The sequence below is a fragment of the Grammomys surdaster genome, unplaced genomic scaffold (assembly GCF_004785775.1).
Source record: "Grammomys surdaster isolate TR1022 unplaced genomic scaffold, NIH_TR_1.0 65, whole genome shotgun sequence".
NCBI lineage: Eukaryota > Metazoa > Chordata > Mammalia > Rodentia > Muridae > Grammomys > Grammomys surdaster.
In genome coordinates this window covers 3,907,073-3,922,124 of record NW_021604567.1, presented here as the reverse complement: position 1 = coordinate 3,922,124, position 15,052 = coordinate 3,907,073, and positions in this window count along the sequence as shown.

Genomic DNA, 15,052 nt, shown 5'->3' with positions numbered 1-15,052 from the left:
CGTGCATATTATCAGATCACCATGAATTAAGGCTGGACTTCCAAAATAGAAACAACCAAAAGCCAACATACTTATGGAAACTGAACAACTCTCTACCCAGTGATCATTTGGTCAGGGACGAAATAAAGAAAGAGACTAGCGCTGGAGAGATGCCTCAGCAATTAGGAGCACTGACTACCTCTCTTCCAAAGATCCTGAGTTCAATGCCCAGCAACCACATGGTAGTGCAAAACCATCTGTGATGGGATTCAAAACCCTTTTTTGGTGTGTCTGAAGACAACTACAGTGTACTCTTATACATAAAATAAATCTAAAAAAAAAAGAAAAAGAAAGACTTTCTAAACTTCAATGAAAATGAAGGTACAATGTACCCAAACTTATGGGATACCATGAAAGCAGTGCTAAAAGCAAAGTTCATAGCACTAAGTGCCTTCATAAAGAAACTGGAGAGATCTCATACGGGCAACTTAACAGCACACCTGAAAGCTCTAGAACAAAAAGAAGCAAACATACCTAAGAGGAGTAAATGTCAGGAAATAATAAAACCCAGGGCAAAAGTCAATAAATTAGAAACAAAAAGAGCAAGACGAAGAGTAAACAAAACCAAGAGCTGATTCTTTGAGAAAATCAACAAAGGAAACAAATTCTTAGCCAAACTAACTGAAAGGAGAATAGACAGAATCTAAATTTGCAAAATCAGAAATGAAGTCATAACCAACAGAAACTGAGGAAATTAATAAAAAAAATATCAGATTGTACTTCAAAAGCCTGTACTCCACAAAATTGGAAAATCTAAACGAAATGGATGATTTTCTAGACAGAGACCACTTACCAAAGATAAATCTAGATCAGGTAAACTGAACAGTCCTATAACCCCTATGGGAATTGAAGCAGTCATTAAAAGTCTCCCAATCAGCCGGGTGGTGGTGGCGCATGCCTTTAATCCCAGCACTTGGGAGGCAGAAGCAGGCGGATTTCTGAGTTCGAGGCCAGCCTGGTCTACAGAGTAAGTTCCAGGACAGCCAGAACTACACAGAGAAACCCTGTCTCGAAACCCCAACTCCTCTCCAAAAAAGTCTCCCAACCAAAAAAGGCCCGAGCCAGATGGTTCTAGTGCAGAATTCTATTAGATTTTCAAAGAAGAGCTAATATCAATACTCTAGAAATTATTCCACAAAATAGAAACAGAAGGAACACTACCTAATTCATTCTATGAGGCCACAGTTACTCTGATACCCAAACCACACAAAAACCCAACAAAGAAAAAGAATTTCAGACCAATTTCATTTATGAACATGGACGAAAAAGTATTCAATAAAATTCTCACAAACTGAATCCAAGAAGACATCAAGAACATCATCATGATTAAGCAGGCTTATCCCAGGGATGCAGGCATGGGTCAACATATGAAAATCCATCGATGTAATCCACTATATACACAGACTAAAAGAAAAAAAAATCACATGCCCTTCAACTGAAGAATGGATATAGAAATTGTTGCTCACAATGGAATACTATTCATCTATTAAAAACAAGAACATCATAAATTTTTCAGGGAAATGGATTGAACTAGAAAATATCATTCTGATTTAGCAAGTGACCAAAGTTAATGTCACTAATAAAGGGGCAACTTAACAGCGTGTGCCTCCAAATACAGTAAACAGAGGACACAGCATCACTCCTGTGGTACACCCGACGCTGTGTCCACAGTTTGTAACTGGAATCTGATCAGAAGCAAGAAGGAAAACCCAAATTTGAGAGTCACACCTTTAATTGTCCTATACTCTGCAATGTCAGCTTTAGGAACTATAAAGTCTCCGGCTCTCCTTAATATAAGAACGCAAACAGACATGAAAGATGAACATACATGATCTTGAATTTCTTGGGCTGTATTTGTCACTGTCAGAACCATCAGTGAAATCTGCAGAAAGGCTATATATATGTGGTAGTACTGTATCAGCCTTGATCACAACGTTTTTATAATAATGATATAGTTACATAAGAAGCTGTCCTTGGTTTTAGCAAATGTACACTGAGCCAGGTACTTGTAAAAGGCATCATATCTACAATTTACTCTTTAATGGTTTTTAAATGTGCAGAGAGAGAGAGAGAGAGAGAGAGAGAGAGAGAGAGAGAGAGAGAGAGAGAGGGAGGGAGGGAGGGAGGAGAAAATGAAAGAATGGGGGAAAAAGAAAAAGGCTAGAAATGTAACAAAAATTACCATTGGCAATCTAGGAGAAGCTAGCTATTCTGAATTCTTTCTCCTGGTCATGAAACGTTTCATAAATGCAAAAAGGGAAAAACAGTCTTAAATGCCCTCAGTGTCATACTAAATGCTCAAATTCCCGCACTCAAACTTATATTCCACCATTAGTTTTTAGCTACTGGTAAATTTTCTATATAGATTTATTTTTCTCCCTGTCCCACTTTTTCGTCTCAGAATTTGTGTTCCTCTTCTCCTTAGGGTGTTATTTCCCTAGGGCAGATGACGCTCATTTTTAAACATATGGCGATTTTTACTTTCTGCCAATCACTTACAAAAATACGACAAAATAGACCAGTCGTTGCACTAAGCTAAAATAAGCTCTGGAAACAAGAATGAGTCACGGGATTTAGGAGTCAGCAGCTTTGGTTGGTCACTCATTCAATTCATGACCTTGGGCAGGGCAGGGAACACATTAGACGTTGTGTCCTATTCTCTTCACGATGTATCCCATGGGGCTTGTGTTGCAGTGTTGAAAGGGTAAATTTGTGAGTATGCGTCTCTTCGACTTTCTGTGACTTAAGTTTTTAAAGAAAAACCTCAAATAGGCATCCTTATAAATAGCACTCTCCTGCAAATCCCCCTCTTGGTATTTTGCTTGCAGTTTTAGAACTGCACGTGCTTTTTATGAAGCTCAAAACAGGTCCAGAATTGGCCTGCTGTTTGCTTCCTCTCTGTGGAATAAATATTAAAGAAAATGAGATATTATGGGGTTCATTGAATCTTCAGTATTTCCGCCTTTACATTTCTAGGCAGGAAATATCCTCCCCCCCCCCCATTTAAGTTTTTAATCTCTCTGTCAGACTCTATCTTTGCCTGCCTGGCATCTGTTATTCTCTGGCACTATCGAGCAACTCTCCTTCTGGGAACTGCCACCCTCAGCTTAACTCACAGGACTCGGATGGAGCTGCCTTCAGAGGATGGGGTCCAGGAAGTAAATAAGACATGCCATGTCTACCTACGTGATTGGCTCAGGAATGGGCATCTAATACCAATGACCATCAGTGCCTTTTACGTCTCACAGGAATGTTACTAAGAAATAGGGACTCTTCCCACTGGGATTGCTAACTCGGGAGAAAGGAAGGTTGGGTTTCTGCAATTATCTCGCTACGCAGAGGAAAGAACATTTTAAAGTGTATTTCCACCCCAACTACACGAAGAGCAGAGAGAAAAGGCAGTTTCTAAATTAACCATTTAGTCACACATAACTGAGTGTGCCTGCAAAGACATACCTGACACTTAGGGGTGTGGATCATAGATTTACCTTTCTTCCTCTTTCATCTTTTCCCTCCCACCCACACACCATTTTTTTTTCTTCTTAAATTGGCTGCGAAGGCTATAAGTCATTTGGTGTATCTGGCAGGCAGCTGGCTGCTTATTTTAGTTCTATTTTTATCTTCATTCTATTTAACATATTTTGATTTGTTCAGTTTATTCAAGGGCCAATGCTCCCAGCTTAAACCATGCACTTCCCATCTTTCTGTATGCGTAGGCAAGTCCACACAACTGACCAAAGGGGCATAAGCAAAGGTGGTAAGATGGGTTTCCTCAGATGTTTGATTTTATTATGTATTTAACTTTTGTAATAGCGTCTCTCTATGTAGCCTTTACTGTCCAGGAACTCACTGTGTAGACCAGGATGACCTCAAATGCACAGAGACCCATCTGCCTCTGCCTTCCAAGTGCTGAAATTAAAAGTGTATGTCATCACAACCAGCTAGATGTTTGTATTAATGGAGAGCTTACATGAGTTCATCTGTTTCCTGCCTCCCTGTTTGTTTTTTGCTTGGAATGCACACATGTTAGCCATAATCCTAATGATTGAAGCTAGAACTACTGATACCAAATGCTCAGCCCTGAAATATAAATCAAGGAACAGATAACATACAAACTGAGCAGGTTTTATTTCTGTATTTAGAAACACACACATACACACATACTCACATGCACACACACACACACACATACACGTGCTTGTGTCACAATGATTTAAAAAAACGAAAGGAACTATGAATTTGAATGAAAGCAAGTGAGTTCATTAGGAGGGTTGGAGAGAAGAAAGGGAATGGGGAAATTATGTAATCATATTATAAAAATTTGAAATTATTATAATTAAGAAGAAATGTGCTATTGGCTGGTCATGGTGGTGCTCACTTTTAATTCTGGCATTCTGGAAGCAGAGGCAGGCAGATCTCTATGACTTCAAGGGCAGCCAGGTCTCCATAGTGAATTCCAGACAGCTGTATGTACATAGTGAGACACTGTCTCAACACACACACACACACACACATACACACACACATGCACACACACACACTCACACACACAAACATGTACACAACACACATCTTTGAGTGGGCAGACAATGCTGTTTCCAAAAAGCACAGATTAATAACTGAAAATCTCATTGTCATGTGCCAGATACTTTCTTACAAGTTATTCCTCAGAAGATGTCAGAAGCACAAAAAGAAACACAGTTGTCTCAGCTAGCTTTCTATTACTTTGATAGAGCATCACAAAAAAAAACAGCAAACAAACAAACAAGCAAAATCAGCACCTTGGAGATGAAAGGGTTTGTTGCAGCTTGCAACCCTCAGGTCCCACTATATCGCTGATGGAAGTCAGTGCAGGAAGACCAGGCAAGAGCCTGGCAGCAGGATCTTCGAGAGGCGATGGAGGAGTGCTGCTTACTGGTTCGTTCCGCATGGATGCTCAGCCTGATTCTCATAGAACCCAGGCCCACCTACTCACCTGTCTTTCCACTTCATTCGCTTAATGAAGAATATGCACCACAGGTTGGCCCCCAGGCCAAGCTAGTCCAGGCATTTTGACTCAGGTGAAGTTCCCTCTTTTCAAATCACTCTAGCCTGGGTCAAATTGACATAAAACTAGCCAGCCCAAGATGCATATTGATGTTGTGTTTGGTTGCGCACCATAGGTAAGGGACCTACTACTAATGTCTTATGACTTCTAAATATTTGTGCTTATATCAATTGTTTTGTGTTGCTGTCAACTTTGGTCAGAATAGCTCCCTTTTCCAGTAAGTAGTGGATAGTTAGATACCCTCATTTGTCAAAATGTCAAGTCTAAGTAAGTATACGTGCTTAAGTGACCTCTGGACCTGACACGGCTGTTACACACAGCGACTTACAGTATCTATAGTTAACTGCACAGTATGAAGTCAGCTCTGATCCCAGCACGGACAGGAGCTCACCCTGAGGTCTCATACTTGTGGGAGGAGCTACTGTCAGGTGATGGATGAAGGAGGGAATCAGGATCACATGCTCCAGTAGATGGCACCAACACCTGTGCAAGAGGGCAGCACTAACCGGCATCCTGGTAGTTCATAGCAACAGAAAGGGAGAACACAGAATTAGGTGAAAGACGGAGTGTGAGTCACTAGGGAAACTTGGACGTTGGTAGTATTGCATGTATATAGTTGAAATACTTTATATATGTATATGAAATGATGACAAAGTATTTTTTTTGAAAAAGTAGAGAAAGCAAGCCAAGCACTAGTACACACGCGTTAATTCATCTCTTTCCTCAACTCTGGATGTAACGTTATCAGTTCTCTCCAGCTCCTGCAGCTGTGACGTCATTGCCATGACAGACTGTGATCTGTTGTTGTGAGCCAAATAAACCCTTTCTCCTGCATGATACTTTTGCTTGGATAGTTTATCACAGCAACAGGAAATGAAAATATCTGGATTTGTTTTGTGTGGATGTATTGCAGAGAGCAAAGGGGCAAGAATAGGTTTGCTTAGAAGGTAGCATTCATGACAAAACAAGCAAACCCTTCCTCTTCCATCTCACCGCCTCTTCTCCAGGTCTGTGTCTGTTTCTCTCTGTCTATCTCTCATTCTTCTTGGTGTTCATCACGTAAGATCTGTGTTTCAGCATTCTGCTGTCGCCTCCTTGCTACCTCTGTTCTGCCATTATGGACTCTAACCCTCTGGACCAGTGAACCAAAATAAACCCATTCTTCTATGACTTATCTTAGTCACTGTGTTTTATCATTGCTAGAGACAAGTGATTAATACAGCAGTCAACTCTTGAAGGAAAATAATAGTAAGAGATGAGAAGTAAGTTACTTATAAAGAAATGAGCCGTGGTGTCTTGAAAAGACACAGAGAGACTTTAATGTTCCCATGTTTTGTTTTTTGTTGGCAGTAGTGGGCATAAGACACAGGGCCTCTGAATAACAGGCAAGAACTGTTACAAGATATTTGAACCTGTTTCCAGTTCGGGTGTGGCTTAGCCTTTAGCATACACCTTTAATCCCTGTGACTGGAATACAGACACGCCCTTAGTACTCATCTTTAATTCCAAACAATAAAGGTAAAGTTAGTTTGTGGAAGGTAAGCAGTCATGTTTGAAAGTGAGGTCTGAGTGGCAGAAAAAAGTGACGAATCAGAGAAAGATTTGACTGAATAGGATATGCCCAACTCTCACAAGAAGAGAAGAAAGGGAAGCTTCTTATGGAGAGACAGAGAACAGTAGAGTTCATGGAGAGCAGGACAGTAGAGTTGAAGGGGAGAGTGGAGCAGCACAGAGAGGGAGAAGGAGGCAGTTTTACCGGGAGAGTTTTACCGAAACAGATCGAAGAGAGAACAACGTAGACACGGGCAAAGACAGAATGAACAAGAGAATTAGAAGGGGCCAGAAGACTAGCGAAGATTGTTAGAGTTAGTCTGAGGCCAAGCAGAGGAATTCAGAGAAGCCAAGTCACTCAGCTTGGAGAGGACTTTGGGGCAGAGCAGCTAAGTTGAACCAGCCAGCCAGAGTTCAGAAAGAGCTAGAAAGGGTGAGTTAATTTAGCAGTAAGTCTCAGAGGCTGAAAATCTACTAGTCCTAAATAAGATTGTATGGAGGCTAGAACTTTCAGGACTAGGCCTAGGATAGATGATGGAGGCAGTAAGCCTCCCAGACAACAATTACTACAGGAGAATAAACGCTACATCTACAAAGAACTTCATCATACTCTTGACCCTTAAATGCATACTGCTCAGGGAGAGAATCTAATATGAAGAGACTAAAACCCTACACTTAACACTATAAACACTATATTTATCTTGGAAAGGGCAAAGTTATGAAGTCAATAAGAAACATTTAAATGAATGTGATTAATTTCTCATATAGGATTCACAGTTGACTTATTTATCATATATTATCTAGCATGTTTTATGCTTGTAGCTGGAAATTTCTTTTTAACCACTCTGTAAAACTAGTAAAACTAGTAATCTCAGCATATATTTTATATGCTAAATTATATATATATATAATTTATATATAATATATATAATATATAATATATATGTTATATATATAATATATAAAACATATATATTTACATATATATATGGTATATAAATATGTGTGTATATATATATGGAAAATAAATTGAAAATTTAAAATCACTTCTAAATAAAAATAAGTAACACTGACATATTTTTTGCACTTCAAAATTTTTATTAGAACCAACAGTATGATTTTTTTGTTTACTACTGTATTTTTATTGTATCAATAATAGTGTCATTCTAAGTTCAGTAGGTTTTAAAGGAGGAAATTTTCTTTACTAACTTAGCAAAAATGTGTGGGCTCCCTCTACTGGATCTATAGTAGCATAACCAAATGTACATTTGTGTGTGTGTGCGTGTACTAACAGGGACATGGTTCATGCCATGAATTCACTATGCTAATATAAAAGAACAATTTTATGTGACTTTCATAGTCTTGTGTTATAATATAAAACTTATACAAACATTGGCATTTCATTCTAAATGTTGAAATTTTAAGTATGATTGAATGATTTGATGCTTCCCCCAAAGTAATATCACTTAAATGTTTTTTAATAGAAAATTGTTGCTGGGCAGTGGTGGTACACACCTTTAATCCCAGCACTTGGGAGGCAGAGGCAGGCGGATTTCTGAGTTCGAGGCCAGCCTGGTCTACAGAGTGAGTTCCAGGACAGCCAGGGCTACACAGAGAAACCCTGTCTCGAAAAACCAAAAAAAAAAAAAAAAAAGAAAGAAAATTTCTCTACATGTATACAATATATATGAGAGATTTTTAGTTTTTAGATTTATTGTGACTTTCAAATTTCAGGAAACAGAAAGCCTATATGCTGAATCCATATACTGATGATTCACTGACTAACTACATCGGTGCATATATGGGAACAAAGAGGAATATAAAATGTTTGCAATGGCCGGCAGTGGTGGTGCACACCTTTAATCCCAACACTTGGGAGGCAGAGGCAGGTGGATTTCTGAGTTCGAAGCCAGCCTGGTCTACAGAGTAAGTTCCAGGACAGCCAAGGCTACACAGAGAAATCCTGTCTCAAAAAAAAAAAAAAAGTTTGCATTGTTAAGCATTGGCTCCTAGAACTCTGAGTATTGTGAATGAAAGTTTCTGGAGGGAAGCTGCATCTGACATTGAACCTTCCGTAAGGATGATTAACTGATTAGAACTTGAAAGATTGGAGCGGGTGGGGCCTCCAGTTCAAATCCCAGAGTCCCTAGTACTTACTTCTTTTGTGACTCCAGGCACTCAACCTGTAGAAATGAGGACGCACTGGGTCCCCGGTAGCAAACTTTTGGATTTCCCAGGGTCTCCCAGGAAAAGCTGTGACCCACTGTGCTGAAAATACAGGAGCCAAAAATGTGTAATCATTTCTGTGAAGGGAATCAAAGCATGGCTAAGCAGACTTCCTAATGCTGGGTGGGCAACACAGTCATAGCCACAGTTAAGAAAAGCAAACCAGGCTGGGTGGTGGTGGCACAGGCCTTTGAGGCCAATCTGATCTACAAAGTGAGTTCTAGAGCAGTTGGGGCTACACAGAGAAAACCTGTCTGAAAAAAAAAAAGGCAAACTAGAACTAAAAAAAAGAGAAAGTCACATTGAGGAACAGATGGGGTGTTTCTTTATTTTGAAGATTGGACAAGGCTCATAGTAAACAATAAAGGTAAGATGAAAAGTTCTGCTATCACAGGTCTGGGGTGCAGACTTGTGGCCAGGGATTGCATCCAATGTAGGCATTGCATGTTTCTCCAGTATATGTGTAAAACAGATTCATTAAAAAGTCTTTACTCTGTATCTGATCTCATCAGTTGCTGGATTAAGTCTGACTCTTTTGCCTACTTTTGCTTCCTATTGTGTTGCCTTGTCCGGCATTGATGTGATAGTACGTGCTTGGTCTTACTGTGATGTTCGGTTGATGTCCCTGGAAGGCCTGCTCTTTTCTCAGGGGAGGAGGGTGAATGTGGGAGGGGTGGAGTGGGGAAAGCTGTCAGGGGTGGGGGAAGGGGGAGAAACTGTGGTTGCAATGTAAGTTATGAGAGAAGAGTAAAAGAAGTTAAAAAAAATGTCAAAGAATGTCTAGAGGTTGGAATATGCATGTCCAGAGCCCAAGTGCAATTGCTCTTGGGCCACCTTAGCCCCTTAGTAGGCTTTCTTTGTCTATCTCTGTGTCTGCCCCAATATCCTCATGGCTGTCAGATGAGACCTTTTAGATTATGTTAGCTTAGACTACCAGATTCAACCAAACTGAAGGCTAAGAACGTTATTAGATAGCATCTGTCTTAGTTAGGGTTTTACTGCTGTGAACAGACATCATGACCATGGCAACTCTTATAATGAACAACATTTAACTGGGGCTGGCATACAGTTTCAGAGGTTTAGTCCATTATCATCATGGAGGGAAGCATGGTAGCCTACAGGCAGACTTGGTGCTGAAGAAGAAGCTGAGAGTTCTACATGTTGATCCACAGACCACAAGTGTGTGCCACACTGAACATAGCTGAGCACAGGAGACCTCAAAGTTCACCCCCACAGTGACATTTCCTCCAACAAGGCCACACCTACTCCAACAAGGCCATATTTCTATTAGTGCCACTTCCTCTGGGCTAAGCATTCAAACACAGAGTCTATGGGGCTATACGTACTTAAACCAGCACAATATCTGAGGCCAGTAGCAGAGTTCCCTGTTTGCTGTAACTCACCTACCCAGGGACTGGGTTTCCACCATCTTACTGATAGAGCCAAGTTGACTGACAATAAAAATTAACCATCACAAAAAAAGAAGCAGTTGAACAAGTTCGGAAAATCTCCCAAATGTGACACATGAAGGAGGACTTCTGAGGAGGACTTTTGAGGAGGACTTTTGAGGTCTCCAGAACAGTTCAGGCTGCTGCCTGTGCTCTCAGTTACCAACCGGAACTACATGGTTAGATCCGATTGCTGAACACACGGCACACTTTAGCCTCAGGACATGGAAAAGTCCATTTGAACTTCTCCTACTTAGCTAATTTTTATAGTGCTAGAAAGTACTCTTCAGGCTCTGGGGGAGGTATCAGTGGTCTTCCCCAGCATTGAACCCTGCATATTATTGATACCAACTTATCTGGCAAGATGTACCCACTTGTAGAATAGTTGAATGAGTGTTATGGGGATAGCAATCTGCTTTCTAGCTGGATTTGAGGTCTACTCTACAGCAGGGAATGAAAGGCAATGTCCCCAATGCTGGGAAATTCATAGGTGCTAAAGTGAAATCTATTATTGTTATTTTGATAAACAGTCATATTTTCTAATTATCTTATGAATATTTATGTTTATAACCTTAGAACTGGGCTACTCTCACCCTTGGTCAGAGATGCTTTTTTTTTCTGTAGGGGGTAGCAGCCAACTGACCTCTGTGTTGAAAGTCAGTGACTGGGAGTCTCACCTAGTGATGAATACCTCTCACTCTTACCACATCTCCCACTCTGGCCAATCCAACACTCAAGGAGCTGTAGGGCCCGGAAGGGCTGTGCTCCTGTTTACTAAGTAACATTCTGCGGTTTTTCTAAGATCAAAACATCCTGATGCAGGCATGGTAGCCCAGGAAGTGAATTTACACTTGACATCCCATTGCCCCCCAGTTGAGTTCCTGTTTTTCCTTGAGTTTGTGTTTTTCCTTCCCTGGATTGGTGTATATATTGAACCTGCTCAGTAAAGGCATTGGCATTCTCTCATAACAAATGATGCGAGTCTGTGTCTTCCTTTAATCCCCCAGGCCTACACCTGAGCTCAGTACCATGGCGGTGCCGGAGCTGTCATGGAAATCATAGAAGGGGAGGCTGTGGAATGCTGTCTTCTGGAAACAACATGGCCACCCTGCTCGTAGCACTGGTTACCTGCATAAGACCTGTACAAGATCAAGTCAACTAAACCTCTAGCATGGATGGGAGAAGCTCATGAAACCCTATCTCAAACATGGGAGCTGTTAACAGTTGATAGCTGCTAGAGGGGAAGAATCATTAGTTTGGGGGGGGGGTGAGACCACTGGTAGGCTTTTCATGCTCCAGTGACATGAACATGTGGTCACCACTAATTGCACTTGGGTTATTAAGAAAATAAGGCCATGATTATGGCACATGTTGGATGGCATCCAGATGGTCTGGGGCGGGACAGGTAGTGGAGGGTAGACACTGTTGAAGGAGAATGGTCCCCATAGGCTCATATATTTGAATGCTTGGTACCAGTTAGTAAAACTACTACAGTGGGAAAGATTAGGATTGTGGCCTTGTTTGGGCAGGTGTGTCACTGGGGATGGGTGTTGAGGTTTCAAAAGTCTGCACCAGATCCAGTCTCTCTCTTTCTGCCTGCAACTTGCTGGTCAGATGGAAGCTCTCAGTGCCATGCTGGCTTGGTTGTCACCCTCACTTCCTGCCATGATGTCTGTGGACTCTGAAACTGTAAGCAGTTTCAAGTAAATGCTTTCTCTTATGAGAGTTTTCTTGGTCATGGTGTCTTTTCACAGCAATTGAACAATGACTAAGACAAGCATGATCATATTTCATTGTAGGCATGCATGAAATTATCAGAGAATAAATTTAAAGATGACACTTGGAATTGAGAGCTCTTTGGGAACAATAGACGCAGGCAGAAGCTATCTGTGAGCTTCCCTGATGTGCTTAAAGGTGGATCCTTCAAAAGGAACACAACAACTGTAGTGGATCCTCCTACCAGAAATCTCATCTGCTGGCGAAAATTAACTTGGGTCACAGAAGTCCCACCTCATGTTGTGGTTACATCCCCAGTCACAGAGTTGTTTTTGTTGCTACTTCCTAATGCTAATTTTGCTATTGTTATGAATCATAATGGGAATATATGATATGCAAGAGATCTGATATGGGACCCCTGGGAAAGGGTCCCTCAACACTCCCCAGGGGGTCTCTACCCACAGGTTGAGAATCTGTGTTAGCGGTTGATCCCATATGTGCATAATCACTCATTCTTCCAAAGGTTATTGAGGAAGAATTTGTATGACCTGAGTGACCTTTCACCTGTCTAACAAGATACCTTTTATGGGCTGGAGAGATGGCTCAGTGGTTAAGAGCACTGACTGCTCTTCTGGAGGTCATGAGTTCAAATCCCAGCAATCAGATGGTGGCTCACAAACATCTGTAATGAGATCTGATGCCCTCTTATGGGTGTTTGTACTTGCATATAACAATAAATAAAAACCCTTTGGGCCAGAGTGAGCTGGGCTGAAGCGAGAGGGAGAAGGGAAGGAGGAAAAAAAAGATACCTTTTATTCTCCTAATGTTCCATAATTTTCATTTTTTTTTGTCCTTATTAACTTCTGCTGCTGCCATCACCCGTAGCCTCAGAACTCCAATTCTTTCTGTAATTCAGGATGGTGTGTAAGCTTTAATCTGATTCTACTGTAAGCTTGTCTTGTAGGATGCGTATGCAAACACATGTGTTGTTTTCCTATTAATCCATACTACGTTAGAGAACTTTGGAGAGCGCACTGTATTGTAAAGTTAATGTTTACCACAGTTGATACTACGTCACCACATTACAAGTGCTCGATGGCCATACATTGCTGATAGTTGTGGTAGTAGACCGTGGAGCCTTCAACCTGAATGGACGATGCCTCATGAGGGTATAGGATTAGGCCAGTGTTGGTTTATCTCACTGCTATTCTTTTCTTCTCTTCGGGTTCTGGTCTTCAAAACGATGGCCGTGAATTTCCAAAGCCTTAATTTAGGTTCTACACCATTACCTCTGTAGCAGACAGTTCTGTCCTAAGGCTAGTGGAAACCACGAATAGCATGTGGAGGTGGACTGACTTCAAAAGAATATTTAATTATTCCACCCACCCCCCATTTAAATTAGAAAGGAAGGGAGGGAAAGGGAGGATGGGGTAAAAGACACACATTTATTTATTTATTTATTTATTTATTTATTTATTTGACCGTTTTTTGGCTTAGAGCATGGTGTCACTGCACTGTAAATACTCATTGACAAAGAGGAAAGAAAGGATGTGACAGAGCTTCCCTAGACACCTCAACAGGGATCTGTGCCAGCCTGCTAATGACTACTTGTCCTGGCCTCCCCAAGGTAGAAGTTTGTGTTTGGCTGTGTTTTGGGAATAAAACCTTTGTCTTTTTGGAAGGATTTTTTTTTCCTTTCTTCTAAAAACCAGGCTCACTATGTAGCTTGGAACTACTTTTGCAGTTAATGTCTCCCATGTGCTGGGGTGGTAGGCATGAACCACCCACCATGCTGGGCTGAAGGATTTAAGACATACAGTGGGTGCTGGAGAGATGGCTCAATGGTTAAGAGTGCTCCCTGCTCTTCAGAGGGCCCAAGCCAGGTAGCTCACAGCTTCCATGGGGGAGTGGCAGTCTGCCTTCTGAACCTAATTTACATCCGTCAGCAAGTGGTGAAGTACTTTCTTCTGCATTACTTATGCTTGCCACAGGAAACAGTCTTTGTTTTGCTAGCAGCCCTTAGTCTGGTTAAGAAAATATATTTCCATATGTACACACACACACAGTGTGTGTGTGTATGTGTGTTCAATGGCAATTAATAAAAATAGTCAGCCATGGATCTGAAGGAGGCAGGGTGGGGTAATAAGAGGAGTGGAGGGACAAAAGGGAAGGAAATTCATCAAGTAAATTATAATATCAAAACAAATGAAAAGAAAAAGAAAAAATATATTTTCTTTATTAGTGTACCCTTGATATTATTTCTAGGTAAACAAAACGAATAAAAAAAAATCTGGTATTCTTATGCCAAAGAACAGTTTGCCTGTTTTCTGGTTTTATTTTGAAATTCTCAAATGCAAGCGCTGAGCAGTAGGCACAGGTGGCCTCATGACTGTAATTGTCCCTGCAGTACTGAAAGGCCTTCAATAGTATCTCACCATATCCTAGCCCAAGGAAAACTTAAGTGACCCTTTTAACCTCAAAACTGACCACAGTCATTCTCCTCCACCCAACTTCAGCCTTTTCCACTTCCTACACGCTTTTGAAGATCTTGCCTTTTATTTGTATCAGGAACATTCTGCAAGCTATCCTAGAAGCCTGAAATGTTCTGGTCTGTATTTTGTTTCACATGGCTAATTCTTGTTACTACTCACTTTTCCTAATCATCTAAAAAAAAAAAAAAAAGTCCTTAAAGAAGCCATGCTTGAGCCTTCCTGTCTGCATGGCTGTAATGCAGATTTCTCTCTTGTGCTTCACAAAGCCTGATGGCTAAATGTTTGCAGGGTCAAAGGGTCTCATTTAGCCAGGTTTAATTTGAAAAAGCAGCATAGAGAAGGGATATTAACACAACAGTAAATAAAGCAACACAGTACTGGTGTAGACATAGACAAACAGGCCCACTGAAACGGAGGTCATAACCTGATTATGTATAAGGGGGAATATAGTGTATGGTAATAATATCTCACATTATGGAAACGATAGGCTTCTGAGGGGCAGGGTGGAGAAAAACTAATTCAGCAGCTAGAGA